Here is a 13,804-nt window from a genome sequence, read left to right as displayed (position 1 = left end):
TGTGCTGTTCATCCACTTAATATGTACGTGGCCTACAGTGCTGTTCATCCACTTAATATGTATGTGGCCTACAGTGCACCAGGCCTGAGGGCATGGCTGCCTCAGTGGCAGAGCCACAGCCTCACTCCATCCTCCTTGTGGCAGGAGACAGCCTGGGTGTGTGCCCACTGGTGCTCTGGTACAAATGCCACCACCCAACCAGCCCCCTACTCTCCAACTGTGTACACACAAGCACGTTCACACACAGGCATCTATCTAGGGTCTGGGTTTGGACCACACCTGACCTAAGACTGTGGCTTCTCCTGTCTCATCCCAGCCCTACTTGAAATCCTTGAAATCCTTTGAGTGTCAGTTGGCTCCAATCAGCCTCCTCTAGGAAGCCTTCCGTAACCCTCACTGCAAAAACTCTCCTTCCTTGATTTTAACATCTCCCTGGCCCCAGGGACACTGGGCATCACTCATTCTCTCCCCTGCACGTGAGTCTTCGCCTAGACTGTGTGCCATCTGAGGGCTGGCATGGGGCCTTCTGCTTCCTTGTCTCCCCAGCAGCTAAGCACAGACCCACACAAACAGTAGCTGCTTACTAAATACTACCGCCTTACTGACTGCAGATGGAGAGTGTGGGGGGGACAAGCTTGTGCAAAGGCCTGGTGATGGGCCTGGTCCCAGGCACCAGTGTGAACTGAGGACCTGGTTGGGCTCCCAGCCCAGGGAGGAGACAGAGCCACCAGCCCCATCCCACACCAGGGCAGGCCATGCAAGCAGGATGCCAGTGGCCAGAGGAGTGCAGCCCAGACCCTGAGCCCCAGGCCCTGACATCATCCCAGATTGGGGATGGGGGTGGGTGAAGGCCCTAGTGGGAATTACTCCTCCTCTGCCATCTGTCTCAGCACATCAAACAAGGGCTCATCAGGCCTTTTCACCTCTGCTTATTAACTCGCCTGAGCGCCAGCGAGTGGAAAATGGGAGGGAACCAGGGAGTGAGAGCCTTGTCATTTCTGGAGCACATTGCCCTCTGCGTGGATATTCCTGGAAACCTTCCATGGGGTGTCCTTGGCTGGGGCGGGAAGACTCAGGGCAGGGCAGGGGCTGTTAATTTAGGCTGGCAGTGTGGGTCAAAGAGGGCCCAGTGTTCAGGAGCAGCTGGCCCCTCAGTCCATGTCCTAAGACGGCCTCCATCTCTTCCCAGGAGCTGCAGAGGCTGGCTGAGGACTCAAGCCTGGCAGGCCTACCCATCCCAGATGGACTGTCCAAGGTGAGGGGTGGCGGGCAGCCTGGCCTGGCCCAGATACCAGACCATAAGCTGAGGCCTGGTTCCAGGCCTGCTCCACACTTCTCCATGGGGAACCTGGCCAGCTTCCACCCTGGGCCTCAGTTTCCCCATCTATAAAAAGAAGGGGCTCCTCGGGGCCACCCTCTAGTTCTGCCACTCCAGGTTCCTCTGCGGGTTAACTAATAAAGCTCCAAGGTCCCTCGAGGGAGCCAGACAACCCCACTCATCCTGCCTCCCTCGGCCAGCCTAGGTTAGCTGTCCAGCGCAGCTTGCCGAAGAGATCTCAGCTCTGAGCGGGCTCAGCAGATGCCTACTGATCTAAGGCCTCCGGGAAGGCCCAAGGGAATCGCCACTAAATGGCATGTCATGCCCAGGGAACAGCTTTTCTGTCCCGAGGGCTCTGGGGCTGGCAAGCGGCTGCTGACCTAAACACTCTGTGGCCAGAGGGAATGGAGTTGAAACCCAGAGATCTGACTCAGGGAGCCTGGCAGACAGGACACCAGGGAATGTCCTTCTGATTATCATAGTGTTTTTTTTTTTCCCCCTCCTAGTGTTTATGTTTCATTTTTTTTTTTTTTTGGAAGGGGGAGGTAATTAGATTTGTTTATTTATTTTCAGAGGATTGAACCCAGGGGATTGAACCCAGCACCTCATGCAGGCTAGGCAAGCGTTTTACCACTTGAGCTATACCCTCCCTGCTATCATGGTGTTTTAAGAGCAGGAAGAGCCCTTTCAAATTATTTAAACCCCTGGTTCATTCATGAGAAAACAGCCACACAGCCGGAGAGAGGGACAGGGCTTGCCTAAGTTCCCCCAGTGGGGCTGTGATGCTGTCCATGGCCCTAGCTCATGGCTCTCCCTTTTGCTGGCATCAGTGTGTCCCAGATTGGCCTGATCACAGGGGTTATATGAAGCATCAATTAAAAACTCAGAGCCCTAGGTCCATGTTTGACCCATGGAGTCAGACTCCAGGACAGGGGCCTACGAATAGGCATTTAAACAAGTGCCCCAGGTGGCCTGTGTGGGCACTTTGGGGAACTGTCATCCTGACAGTTCCCAATGGAGAGCTCCAGAGAGAACCTGGAAGGCCAGTATCCCTAGAAGAGGGAAGAACCCAGGTACCAGACCTAACAGATGACAACCTCAAGCAGATGCTCCAGTGCTGAGGGGCGGGAGGTGTCTCTCTGAGGGCATCTGTCTGCCGTCAACATGGGCCCCATGAAGCCACTGCTGCATTCCAGCTCCACAGCACCCTTTGCAGGTGGGTGGGCTTCTCCCCACTTACAGATGAGAAAACAGAAGGTACCAGAGACGAAGTAGTTTGCCCACACTCACTCAGTGATAGGTGGGAGAGCAGGGATTTGAGCCAGCACTGTCTGTCCCTGAAGCGTGTGTCACCCTGTGTCCTTTACCACGTTGAAATTGACACGGGTGGACTCTCGGGTGGTGAGCTCGCCAGCAGCAGAGGTGCGCAAGCAGCTGCTAAAGGAGCCCTGGCAGGCACGGGATGATCTTGATCAACCCTCCTGGAGCTGTGAATGGGGAGAAGCTAAGCTGGCTAAAGGATGCAAGGCTGTTCGTTGTGCTTCATCCATATGTAAAGAAAAACAGTCCAGATTATTCACAAGTTCTAGTTCATCAAGGTTCTCCTGGCTCAGTCTTTGGAGCTGCAGGGCAAGGGTTGCCTGAGAGCCTCGGCTGAGGGCATTTGCTGGGGGTGGAGATGGCAGAGGGGTGCAGGGGGTTGGCTCCCCAGGCGGTGACAAGAGTGGGGCAGGGGTGGCAGGGGTGGGGAGTCTGGGTGAGGGCAGGGCTGAGGGATCTCACTAGGGGCCACCCAATGAGGGCTGTCACATACTAGACTGTCCACCGACCCAAGTGTGGGCCAGACCGAGGGGGCACTGCAGGAGCATTCCACGGAGGTTATGAAGCAGAGATGCTCCCACGGGCTCTGAAAGAGGCCCCCAAAGATGCCTCAGGGAAGCAGCGGAGGGTCCTAAACAGCTGTGAGGCAAGATGTGCTGCTTCCCAAACCGGAACTGAAGAAGGTTGAGAAGCACTTAACAGGAGAGACAGATGCGAGGGAAAAGCTTCCACACACCCCCCTGCTCTCCATTAACCAGGGTGGGGGGCGGGGGCTGGTGCTCCTTAGTCAGTTCTCAGGGGGGCATATGTGGTCCCCATAACCCGGGGGCTCTGGAAGGTTCCCTGAGCACTGTTCACCCAGCAGCCACGGCAGACCGACACCTATGGGACCACACTGCGGTTACCCCTCCTTCCTCTGCCTGCACCGGCCACAGCCCAGATCTGACACATCTGACAGGTAGGCCCAATGCTCAAGGAGCCAGGGCTGAAAGGGCCAATGTGCGCCATGCAGGGCATGACACTGTTTCTCACAACCTGCGCACAGCCTCAGAGTCCTGAACACAGCCCGCCCAGCACGTTAAAAACTAGCGTGCCGGAGAAAACCCCTTGCCACCCCCGGGGGAAGCCGAGGGCATGCTGGCCGGGTGCCTGCTGGCTCCCTGCTGCCGTTCAGCGTGTGCGTACCAGGACCCGTGCAGGGTACACAGTTCAGAGTTGCCCTGAGCCTCCCAGGGGTGCACACGCCAGCAGGGAGAGGGCAGGCGGTTGGGTGGAGGAGCAGAGACCAGGACAGGCCAGGGGTGCGTGGGGCTGAGGAGGGGATGGATGGGCCTCGTGGGGCGAGCTCAGCGCACACAACCTCCACAGCGTCTCCGAGGGGGCTCTTGGGCAGGGGCCCCACGGAGGGAATGTGAGCCCAGTACCTGAACTCCTGACCTCCCACCACCATGCTTGAGCGGAGGCAAACAAGAGTGACTGTCAACTGAAACGCACAGCAAAGTGCAGCCGGCGGTGCTGCGGGTGACAAAGGGGAAAATCAGCTCTGGAGGGCAGGGGCCTCTGGAGGGGCTGTTCAGCTGTCAGTCTGCTCCTGAGAAGCACCTCATCTCTGGAGGTCCCTCCAGGCGGGCAGGGGCAGGGCCAGGCTCCAGGGAGACAATTCCTTTCTCCTGGTTCCTGCTCCATCCCTGCCCCAGGCATCTCCCCACCCTGAGGGAAACCTCTGGGTTCATGGGGACACACCAGTTGGTCACCTCTGCAATTCAGAATGCGTCCTGGATGATGCAGGAGTGGGTAGAGGACAGGGGCACCCTTCTTTCCTGGGAGGGGCCAGGAGCTCCAACCCCCATCCCCATGTTCTAGGCTGTGTGCTTGAGCCAGGAAGCTGGGGGTGATGGGGGCAGGACTGGCCCCTATGTGGCACAGCCTGTGAGAGCTGCCCGGCCTGGGGCTGTGTGGGGATCAGTAAGGAAGCCCTGAGAGCACTGGCAACCTCTGTGCGGGGAATGGAACCCTCCACATCATCTCCCCTCTATTCTTACTGAGCTTTGGTGGCCTGGGTACTCGCCACAGGCCCGCTGGCCTTGATACACCTTTCCAACCAGCACAGTGTGCCCGTTTCTTTATTCTGAACAGCAGGATGGCAGCAGCCTTGCCTACAGAGAGCACACTCGCTCTGCCAACTTTCATCTGCAAGGCTGCCTTCCCCAGCCTCAGTCTCCCCCTCTGCAAATGAGGAAACCAGGCCTGCCAAGGCTGCGCAGTCCCATGCGACAGCCAAGAAGCACACGTGGCAACTAAACACCGGAGCCTGCGATGTGGTGTCCGTGTTTGACACACAGCAGGTTTCGCAGGCTTCAGTAGGAGAAAAGACTGTAAAACATCCAGTGCGTTATCATTCCAACACGTGATGAATACAAAATAAAAGATGATGTGGCGGGCAGTCTGCTGAGCACTCTGAAGGGCATCAGAGCGTGCAGGAGAGGGTTTTGGATTTAGGAGTTCAGGGAAGAAATGACGAGAGCCTCAGAGGCATGGAAGTCATGGGGACCGGAGGGGGATGAGGCTGTGTCCAACCTCGAGGAGGAAGCACGGCTTGAGGAAGCTCCAGAAGGTTCGAGCCATGTGGCCACAGGGCAGAGGGCTTTTGAGGCAGGAGGAGGTGCAGGAGAAAGCAGCAGCAGTGGGGACATGTGACAACGATGGGGAGGGGGTGGCGTGGTGGGGCTGCGGCTCAGAACACCAGCAGATGACCAGTGCGTGATGTGGCCATGAAGGAGGCTGGGGCCAGATGGTGGCAGCCTCAAATGCCCGGCTGAGTAGGGTGGGCACACAGCAGGCACCTGCAGGAAGACTGGCTGGCCAGGGGTGGGGACTGAGGGAGCTCCCAAGGGCAGCCAGGTGAATGAGGGCGTCTGGCCACCAGGGTCCATGGCCCACCTCACAGACCACTGAGACCCTCCAGGCCCACAGTTCTCTGGGAGCCCACCCTCTGGCTCTTTCTCCCCTTGGGAAAGGACAACTTATTTATTCATGAGCATATACCCGCTCCCACCAGGCAGCCAGCTCCAGGACACCTCACTTCTAATTATAGCAGGAATTTCATTAGCGCTGGAGGGAAACGCCTGGTTTCCAACCGCCTCTGGTAGTGGACGCAGGCCCCCTCTTGCCCCCCTGCTCGAGACTGTGGCCAGCAGCCCACACGCCCAGGACAGCACAGAGGGGCAGCCATGGGGGCAGGTCTCTGAGCTGGGAGACCAGGCTCCATCCTGAGGGGCTGGCAGCAGATCTGTAGGGATGGGACGGTGCCCACCACACACAGCGCACACCTCCAAGTGGCTGGATTGTGGGGGTGCTGCCTTGGACATCTCCAAAAAGCAGGGAGGGAGGGAGCTGTGTGTTGCCAGAGTTGGGCAAACAGGGGAAAGGCGGCAGGCTGGGAGGTCTCAGTTCTAGGGAGTCCTGGGATGACGGAGGTGATGACACAGAGCTGAGAAGGAGGCAGAGTAGGGCTGCTGATGTGAGAAGAGAGGGCTGGGCAGGAGAGAGGCGCCCACACAGACAGAACCAGACAGAAAGAGACAAAGACACGGAGGGGAAAGCAGACACATACACGCACACACACACACACACACACACACACACACACACACACGAGCTGGGATTTGGAGACCAAGGAGAGAAGTAAAGAAACAACTAGGGCCAAGTTAGCCAGGCTGCTCAGAGGACTCCCCAGGCAGACCCACCTCCCCAGGGGGGCCCAGTTGGGCCCACCCACTCGTCACACTAGACTCAGACTAGGCTGAGTCTGGAACAGGAGGCATGGACCTCCAAGAGCTGTCTCTTTCCATGACCAAGGGCAGCTGCTGGGATGTCCAGCTGGGGAACAAGGTGTGCTTCCCTCCAGGGTCCCTCGGGAGCCCACCTTTCCCCCACCACTACCCCTCAGTCAGCTGCCATGGTCAGCAGGGTCCATCTGGCCAGTCTGAATGTGAGGCCAGAGCCAAGCCTCATGTATGGGGTTGGCCTGAGGTGCCAGTGTCTTGCCAGGAGCTGCACATGCAGGTGGGGGCACTCACACAGGCGTGGGCACTCTCCTTTCTTGCGCACTCACATATACACACTTCGCGGCCTCCTGTGCCAGCCTAGATAATCACACATATATCCTCACACTTGTCCATGGCCATGTACCAGCACTTGTGTGTGCACACTCACACCTGCACACTCTCCTTCCCTCCAGGGATCAGGCACTAAAGCACCAACAGCCCCCCTTCTCAGTGGCCTCCTCCAGCCTTCTCTGGGGGGCCTCTGGGAAGGAGTTCCAGAGGGGAGGCTGGCTGCGGTCCAGCCTCCCTAGTGTCCATCCTGGAGAACCTCATGCTCGCTCCCAAATTCAGGAATGCTCTGAGCACCTCAGTCTGCTGCCTGGTGCCACGTGCAGACCCAGCCCCTTCTTGCCTACTTTTTTAGTGACAAGGAACTCACTACCTCCCCAGAAAGCAGCTTAAATAAAAAAAAAAATCTCCATAAACAGCTCAGATTCTTGGAAAGTTGAACTTGAGGACATCAGAGAGACAGCATGGTTGCCACTGAGAGGCTCAAGCTCTGTTGTCCAAAGTCTGCCGGTCAAGGCTGTCCTGTCATCATTTGTTTGGAAAGTGACAGAGTTGGCCCATCACACTGGCTGTCCCTCCGATTTATAACAAAACCAGAGAACAATGTCCTGTCGTCAGTACCACCTTCTTGACCTGATGGCAGCAAACTGGGATCCAAGAAAATCATTCATTTATTCACTGACTCACTCAACCGATAACATATCAACTGAGCAACTGCCATGTGCTGGGCATTAGGAAGTAGCAGTGAACAAATATGATCATTTAATATTCTTTTCTAGTCTGACACTTGACCTTCACCCATTTTACAGGTGACAAAGCTGAGTCCAGGGAGAGGCAGCGACTTGCTCAGAGCCACACAGGGAGCTAACAGTTAAGGGTAGAGCCTCACACACGCTGCTGCAGGCGCTGACCATCTGCCAGCCCCGGGAAGAAAGGGAGACGGCACGGCCGCCATCCCCACCCCCAGCCGTTTCTAGGACACCGAGGTATTGATTACCACTCTCGCCTCGGAGAGCTTTTCTTTTCTTTTTTCCACCAAGGCTTTCTCTTCTGCCGTTTTTTTTTTTTTTTTTTTTTTTTTTTTTTGAAAGAATAAACTGCAAGTCGCTCCTATGATTAATTACCAGCTGCCTAATGCTCCTCCACTGGCAATTTCTGGAAATGGAATGCGTTACCTTGAAAAACACCCAAAAAGAGAACCCACCATGAAGGAGAATTTCAAAGGTTACCTCACAAGTAGCAAGGGGTTCCCCCAGATTTATCGAGCTGCCAGCAGGCCTACCAGGGAGGGGCAGGCCACCAGCCTTTGGGGGCCACCCGCTGGCTCCTGAGGGCAGCCAGGCTTGGAGGGGTCTTTCCTGAGCACCTGCCTTGAGCCTGCCCCATGGCCCTGCCTGCGGTCTCTAAGGCATCGTGTGCTGCTTAATTCCAAGGTCCCTCTCCTGGTTCAAATCCCCACTCCGCCACTTACAGCTCTGTGGGTTTCTTAACCACTCTGAGCCTCTGGAGAATGAGGCATTAAACACAGCTCCTCATGGGATTACTGTCGGGAGAAATATGTATTTAAGGAGCGCAGTGCCTGGTACATGGCCGACTCTCACCAAGCTGTAACAGTTATAAGATTCCAGGCTTCTCAGCAACCTCATAACAGCCCTCTCAGCAATGTTGGTATAATTACCCTCATTTTCAGACGAGAACTCTCACAGAAGTGAAAGGACTCGCCCAAGGTCACGTAGCTGACAGGGGTAAGCAAGGATTTCCTACAGCAGGAAGGGAGATCAAGGCCTGCTCCCTGCTTCCAGAACCCAGCAGAAGTACAGAGGGTCCCCAGGGCTTGCCTGGCCTTGCATCTGGGAACCTGGGAGCACTGGGGCCTGAGGAGGGATGCTGAGGGCAGCAGGCTCCCTTAGCTGGGCCCCAGGGTCTTGGGGCCAAGGGCTCTGGCCCAAGTCAGCGTTTCCGTGAAGGCCTCTCCTCTCTGGGTTGGGAGCCACAGAGTAAAGAGGGATTAACAAGGTCACCCTCTGGCATAGGGCCAAGTGTCATTAACCCTGAAATGCCACTCTGTGATGAGACACACCGCTGTCCTGGCGGAGGCAAGCCAGGGTGGCTTATCTCAGGACCCTCAGGCTCTAGCTGCTCTCAGGAGCTCCCAGGGGGCCCAAGCCCCCTCATTAGGCTGGACGACCACTTCGGGTCCCTCCTGGCATTGGTGGGTCCTCAGGGAGGAGGGGATGGTGAGTACTGAGGTGTGTGAGATGACATAACCTGAGTGTTTACTGTGTACAAGGTGTGCCAGCACACCTGTGGGGGTGGGAGCTATGATCCCAGTCCCTCTGTTATCGACAGGTAAACCGAGGTACAGAGAAACTGCACAAGGTCATGGTGGACCAGGATCTGAACTCTGGTCAGTGCAGGCACTCTGACCCCAGAGCCCAGAGACTTGTGAATGCTCGAGTGTACACCTCAGTGTGACTGTGGGAGAGAAGGGGGTGGGGCAGTCACAACACCTATCTCAGCCAACAGGCCTCTCTGCTCACCCCGGCCTCCTCCCTTGTGGCTGCCACGCTGCTCAGTGCACGAGGCCCACGTGCCACTGGGTTGTGTGGTATGGACAGGGCTGCTGTGCCAAGGCTGGAGGCACCAAACCTGCCTCTCTCCCTGAGTGCATCCCTCCACTACCCCTGCCCTGGCAGCCACTCTAGAGAAAGGCCAGGCCCAAGAGGCCCGTGGGGGCCCTTTTGGGGGCTGATGAGGTTTCAGTGGGGGTGGAGTTAGGGATGCACCGAATCCTGCCCATGAGGGCCATGCCCCAGTCAAAGGCACAGTGTGCTGGGGCCAGCACCTGTCCCCCACTCAGGACACACCTGCTGCTTCCCCAAGCATTGGGCCCAAGCCATCCTCTCCAGCCCAGCTGCACACCTACCTCAGTGACCCGCGAATCACCAGCGTCTCACGTGCCGGTCAGCAGCTGGCAGCCCCTCTGCCTCACTCCAGTTCCATCCTGCTATAATGAAAGGGGTGGTCAAGGGCCCTGGAACTGACCTGCTGTCACAGCCCCCCTGCCCACCTCCTGGCCGTCACTCACCACCCCCCCCAGCCAAATCAATCATCCCCAATTGACAGATGGGGAGTCTGAAAGTTGGAGAGGAAGAGGCGCATAATGCTGAGGGTTCCAACACAAACAGGCCCCGACCCCCAACATGTGCCAGTTCCTGGCTATGTGATTGTGCATAAGCTCCTGGCCTCTCCGGCTTTCAGTCTCCTCACCTGCCAAATGTGACCGCAATGATCTCTCCCAGGGTTTCTGGGAGGATCTAAGGTCAGACAGAAGCACTCAACATTCATTCATTCACTCAAGAAACCTTCAGCAAATGCCCCGAGCTGTGAACAGGATAGTGTTCCCTGCCCTGTAGGAACTCTGATAATAGGGAAAGAATCAAACAACACATAATTAAAAGTGGTATCTGCCAGAAAGAATGAGTATAGGGGTTACACAGCATAGACTCGAGGTTTAGGTGTGGGGATGGTGTGTCTTAGTGGAAGTAAAGTTGAAGGATGAGTCAGAAACAGGCAGGCTAAGATGCATGGAACAGTGTTCCAGGCACAGGGAACAGTATATGTGAAGACTCCAAGATAGAGAAAAAAGCCTGGCTCAGTGGAAGTACTTGAGAGTTGGTGGTGTGGTGGGTGCAGTGAGGGAGGGAGCAAAGGAGGAGGCATGGGCACCCCAGTCTCCCTGCACCCTCCATGCAGTGGGGGGGGCATGATTATCCTTACTGGGTGGGGTCCACCTGTCCAAGCTTCATAATCGGCCACCATGACTCCGCATTCTCTTCCCTACCCATAGGCCCCCAGGAATCTAGGAGGACTAGGCCCAGGGGCCTGGCATGTGGGCTTCTCTGGAGTCCTGAGTCCTGAGTCCTGCTGCACGGTGGGAGCCACAGAGCCCCGAGTTTGAGTCCCAGATACAAAGGTGCCTTGCTGGGTGGCTCTGGCAATCACCATTGCTCGCTGCGCCTGCATGCCCTCCTCTGACAAATGAGAAACCTGCCTGCAGGGCTGAGCACCTCTCAGAATGAGGTCCATGGCTACAGTGGGAGTGGGCGTGCTAAGTGTGGGCTCCCACACATGCCAGGGGGCTGGTGGAGGCCTCAGACCCAGGCCTCCCTCACTGTGCAGCAGGCAGGGGCTCCCAGGGAGTGAAGTGGGCGCCTCTGGCTTCAATAAGGGGCCTCGGATCCTGGCATTTGAGAGGTGGGCTCCGTAATACAAATGATCTGGTTCACGTCCCGGTTTCATCCCCTTACCAAGTGTGGCTTTGGGCAAGTTTTTTTTTTAACACTTTATTTTATTTATTTATTTTTTTAAGGGGGGAGATTAGGTTTATTTATTTATTTAATTTGGGAGCGTAATTCAGTTTATTTATTATTTACTTATGTCTTTAATGGAGGAATTTAATGGAATTTATTCATTTATTTAAATGGAGGTACTGGGGATTGAACCCAGGACTTCATGCATGCTAAGCACTCGCTTTACCACTGAACTATACTCTCCCCCAGGCAAGTTTCTTAAACCTCTCTGTGCCTCAGTTTTCTCACCCATGGGCAGAGTTACAGGGATGAGGAGGGGACCTCGCTTAGAGTTGTGCAGACTGCATAAGGTAACACACACAAGTGCCAGACCCGTGGCGAGCTTTCCCACCAAGTCAGCTGAGGCTAAATTACCTTGCAGGAGCTGGTGCTGGGCCCTATGGAGCACTGGGCCACTAAGCCCCAAGCTCCCACAGCCAGGCCTGGCACCCCCACCCCACATGGGGAAGAGAATGTCTGTGCATCCTGACCCTTCGACTCTGGCTGTCCCCAAACTCTCCTCGCCATGGGAACACAAATGGCCCTTGTGTTGATTGATTCTTCTCCCATTCCACAGAGGAGGAAAGTGAGGCCCAGAAAGGGGCAGTACCTGCCCCCATCCTGGGGTCACACAGCAAGTCAGTGGCTGGGGCAGACCTGGAGTCAGCCTCCAGCTTCCCCACCACCCACAGTTCAGGCCTTTCCCAAAAGCAAGCTGGCTGCAGACCCGCTGACAAAGAGAAAATAGTTATTTTGGCAACTGAGACAGAAGCCAGAGCCGGAAAGTCCTTGCTCACTCAGTGAGCATTGTCCAGGCCCCAAGGAATGATGCCCGCCCACCCTACCTCTCAGCGGTGCTCCGACTCTTGGTGCAACGCATGCCTCTCTGCCCCCAGCCACCCTGGTGCTTTGGCATTGGGCTTGTGCAAAGGGGTAAACAGACCAGAGAGGGGAAGAGACCTGCCCAAGGTCACACAGCAAGGGCACTACACAGTGGGGACACCAGGATATGAACTCGAGCCCTGGTTGGGGACTGACCCCCTTCCCCATGAGCTACATTGGACCCCTATCTGGGAAAGAGAGGACCCAGAGGCTCACTTTGACTGAGTCCACACCGGGGGTTCTGCTTGGGGTACTTTTTTTTAGTTCACAGTGAAATGCTGTGAGGTTGAAACTAAACTGGCATCCCCAATTTGCACGAGGCCTAGGGAGGTTCTCTAGCTTCCTAAGGTCACACAGGCAATAAGGAACAGACAGTAAGAATACAGCTGGGACATAAGCAGCCCCACTCAGACTCTGCCCACTACCAGATGACAGCCAGGGGGCCCACACCCTGCCCAGCAGTCAGCACTGGGCAGCCAGGCTCCTCTGTCCTTGTGCTGGGCACCCCTCACATGGGCTGCCTTGTCTGGGGTTGGGGTGGGGGAGCTCAGGCCCAGGTGGGGCTGTGAACACAGAGGTGATACCGTCCACCCCTACCCTCGGCCCCTTGGGTGCCCTTAGGTGAGCCTGACAGCCTGTAGGGGTTTGGTCACTTGGTGAGACCAGGGAGAGGTGTCCTTTGTCTGCTCCCAGCCTGACGAGACACAACCATGAAGAACACAGATCCATGCAAGTGTTACCTGCTTAAAAGGCACTCAGTGCCACAGAGCAGTGCACAGCCTGAGAGCCAGGGCCAAGTGGGGTGGTGGCACCCGCCCAGTCTCCCCAAGGGATGAGTACCCCACTGCCCGGGGTGGGTGTCCTCAACTCAGGACTCTCGCTCCAGGATGGGCGGGGACAGAGGCCCTGACCACAGGGCAGCTTCTGGCTGCGAAGGTAGAAAGGGTGGAGCACAGACCACAGGCTGAAACGTGCCTCCACTCTCATCGTGTGCTTGGCGCTCCGGAGAGCGGGAATAGGCACCCACTTTGTAGAGCAGGACACTGAGCTCCGAGGGAGGTTAGGGTTGCCAGGGGTGTCGCAGCTAGAAAGTGGCAAGGCTGAGTCTGAGACTTGGCAGAGGTCACGCAGGGGTTGGGGCTGTCCCAGGATCCCGATGGATTCTTCCCATCCCCTCCTCCCCTAGGGATCCCCCGGGAGGAAGGACCTGGGTATGGGTTTGGGTGGAGGCACTGGGCCAAGCTGACTGGGGCTGGGGCTGGCCCAGAGAGATGCAGGGCCGACTAGGGATTCCTGGAGGACAGAGGTGCCCATGCCACAAGACATCCAGCATGTGGGGCACCGTGACGGCTCTGCAACCATGGCTCTAGGCCTGAGGCTAAGTGACTGGCTGTTCTCTAAGCAGCCAGGGGTTAGAAGCCCACATTCTGGGTTTGAGCCCTGTTCTCAGTGATAAGGTCGAGGGCAAGGGTGGGTAGAGCTGGGTGTGAATCCTTGCTTTGCGCTTTAATGCTGGGTGACCTTGAGCAAGTCACTTGGCGTCTCTGAGCCCCCATCTTTCTAAACAGGGACTGATTGCCCCTCCAGCTACTCACTCACAAGGAGAGATTTCAGGATGAACCTGCAGAGCTTGACATTGGCCAGAGCACCAACCTACCCACAGGCCACTGGAACAATGGGTCAGACTGGCCCAGTGTGGTCTGCAGGGCAGGAGACCACACCGATGGTGATGCTGAGCCAAAGTTCAGGGCTCTTGCCACCTGCTGCTTATCACACAAAGCACCTCTCTTGCTCTGGTGGCTGTGAGGGCTTAACCG

General features: G+C 56.6%; 1 protein-coding gene across 5 annotated transcripts in view; it reads right to left on the bottom strand.

The window, feature by feature from the left end:
• The window catches only part of ZMIZ1 (zinc finger MIZ-type containing 1), a 229,344-nt gene that overhangs the window by 131,656 nt on the left and 83,884 nt on the right, over positions 1 to 13,804 (bottom strand). For 3 of the 5 annotated variants that reach the window (XM_032491579.1, XM_032491574.1, XM_032491577.1), the window contains exon 4: positions 9,680 to 9,760. The exons of 1 other annotated variant lie outside the window; for it this stretch is intronic. The gene's annotated coding sequence lies outside the window, so the exon portion shown is untranslated. The remainder of the gene's footprint in view (positions 1 to 9,679; positions 9,761 to 13,804) is intronic. One more of the 5 variants, XM_032491575.1, reaches the window with a different exon arrangement.

This window comes from Camelus ferus, chromosome 11 (genome assembly GCF_009834535.1).
Source record: "Camelus ferus isolate YT-003-E chromosome 11, BCGSAC_Cfer_1.0, whole genome shotgun sequence".
Classification (NCBI taxonomy): domain Eukaryota; kingdom Metazoa; phylum Chordata; class Mammalia; order Artiodactyla; family Camelidae; genus Camelus; species Camelus ferus.
This window is presented reverse-complemented; position numbering and strand designations above follow the sequence as displayed.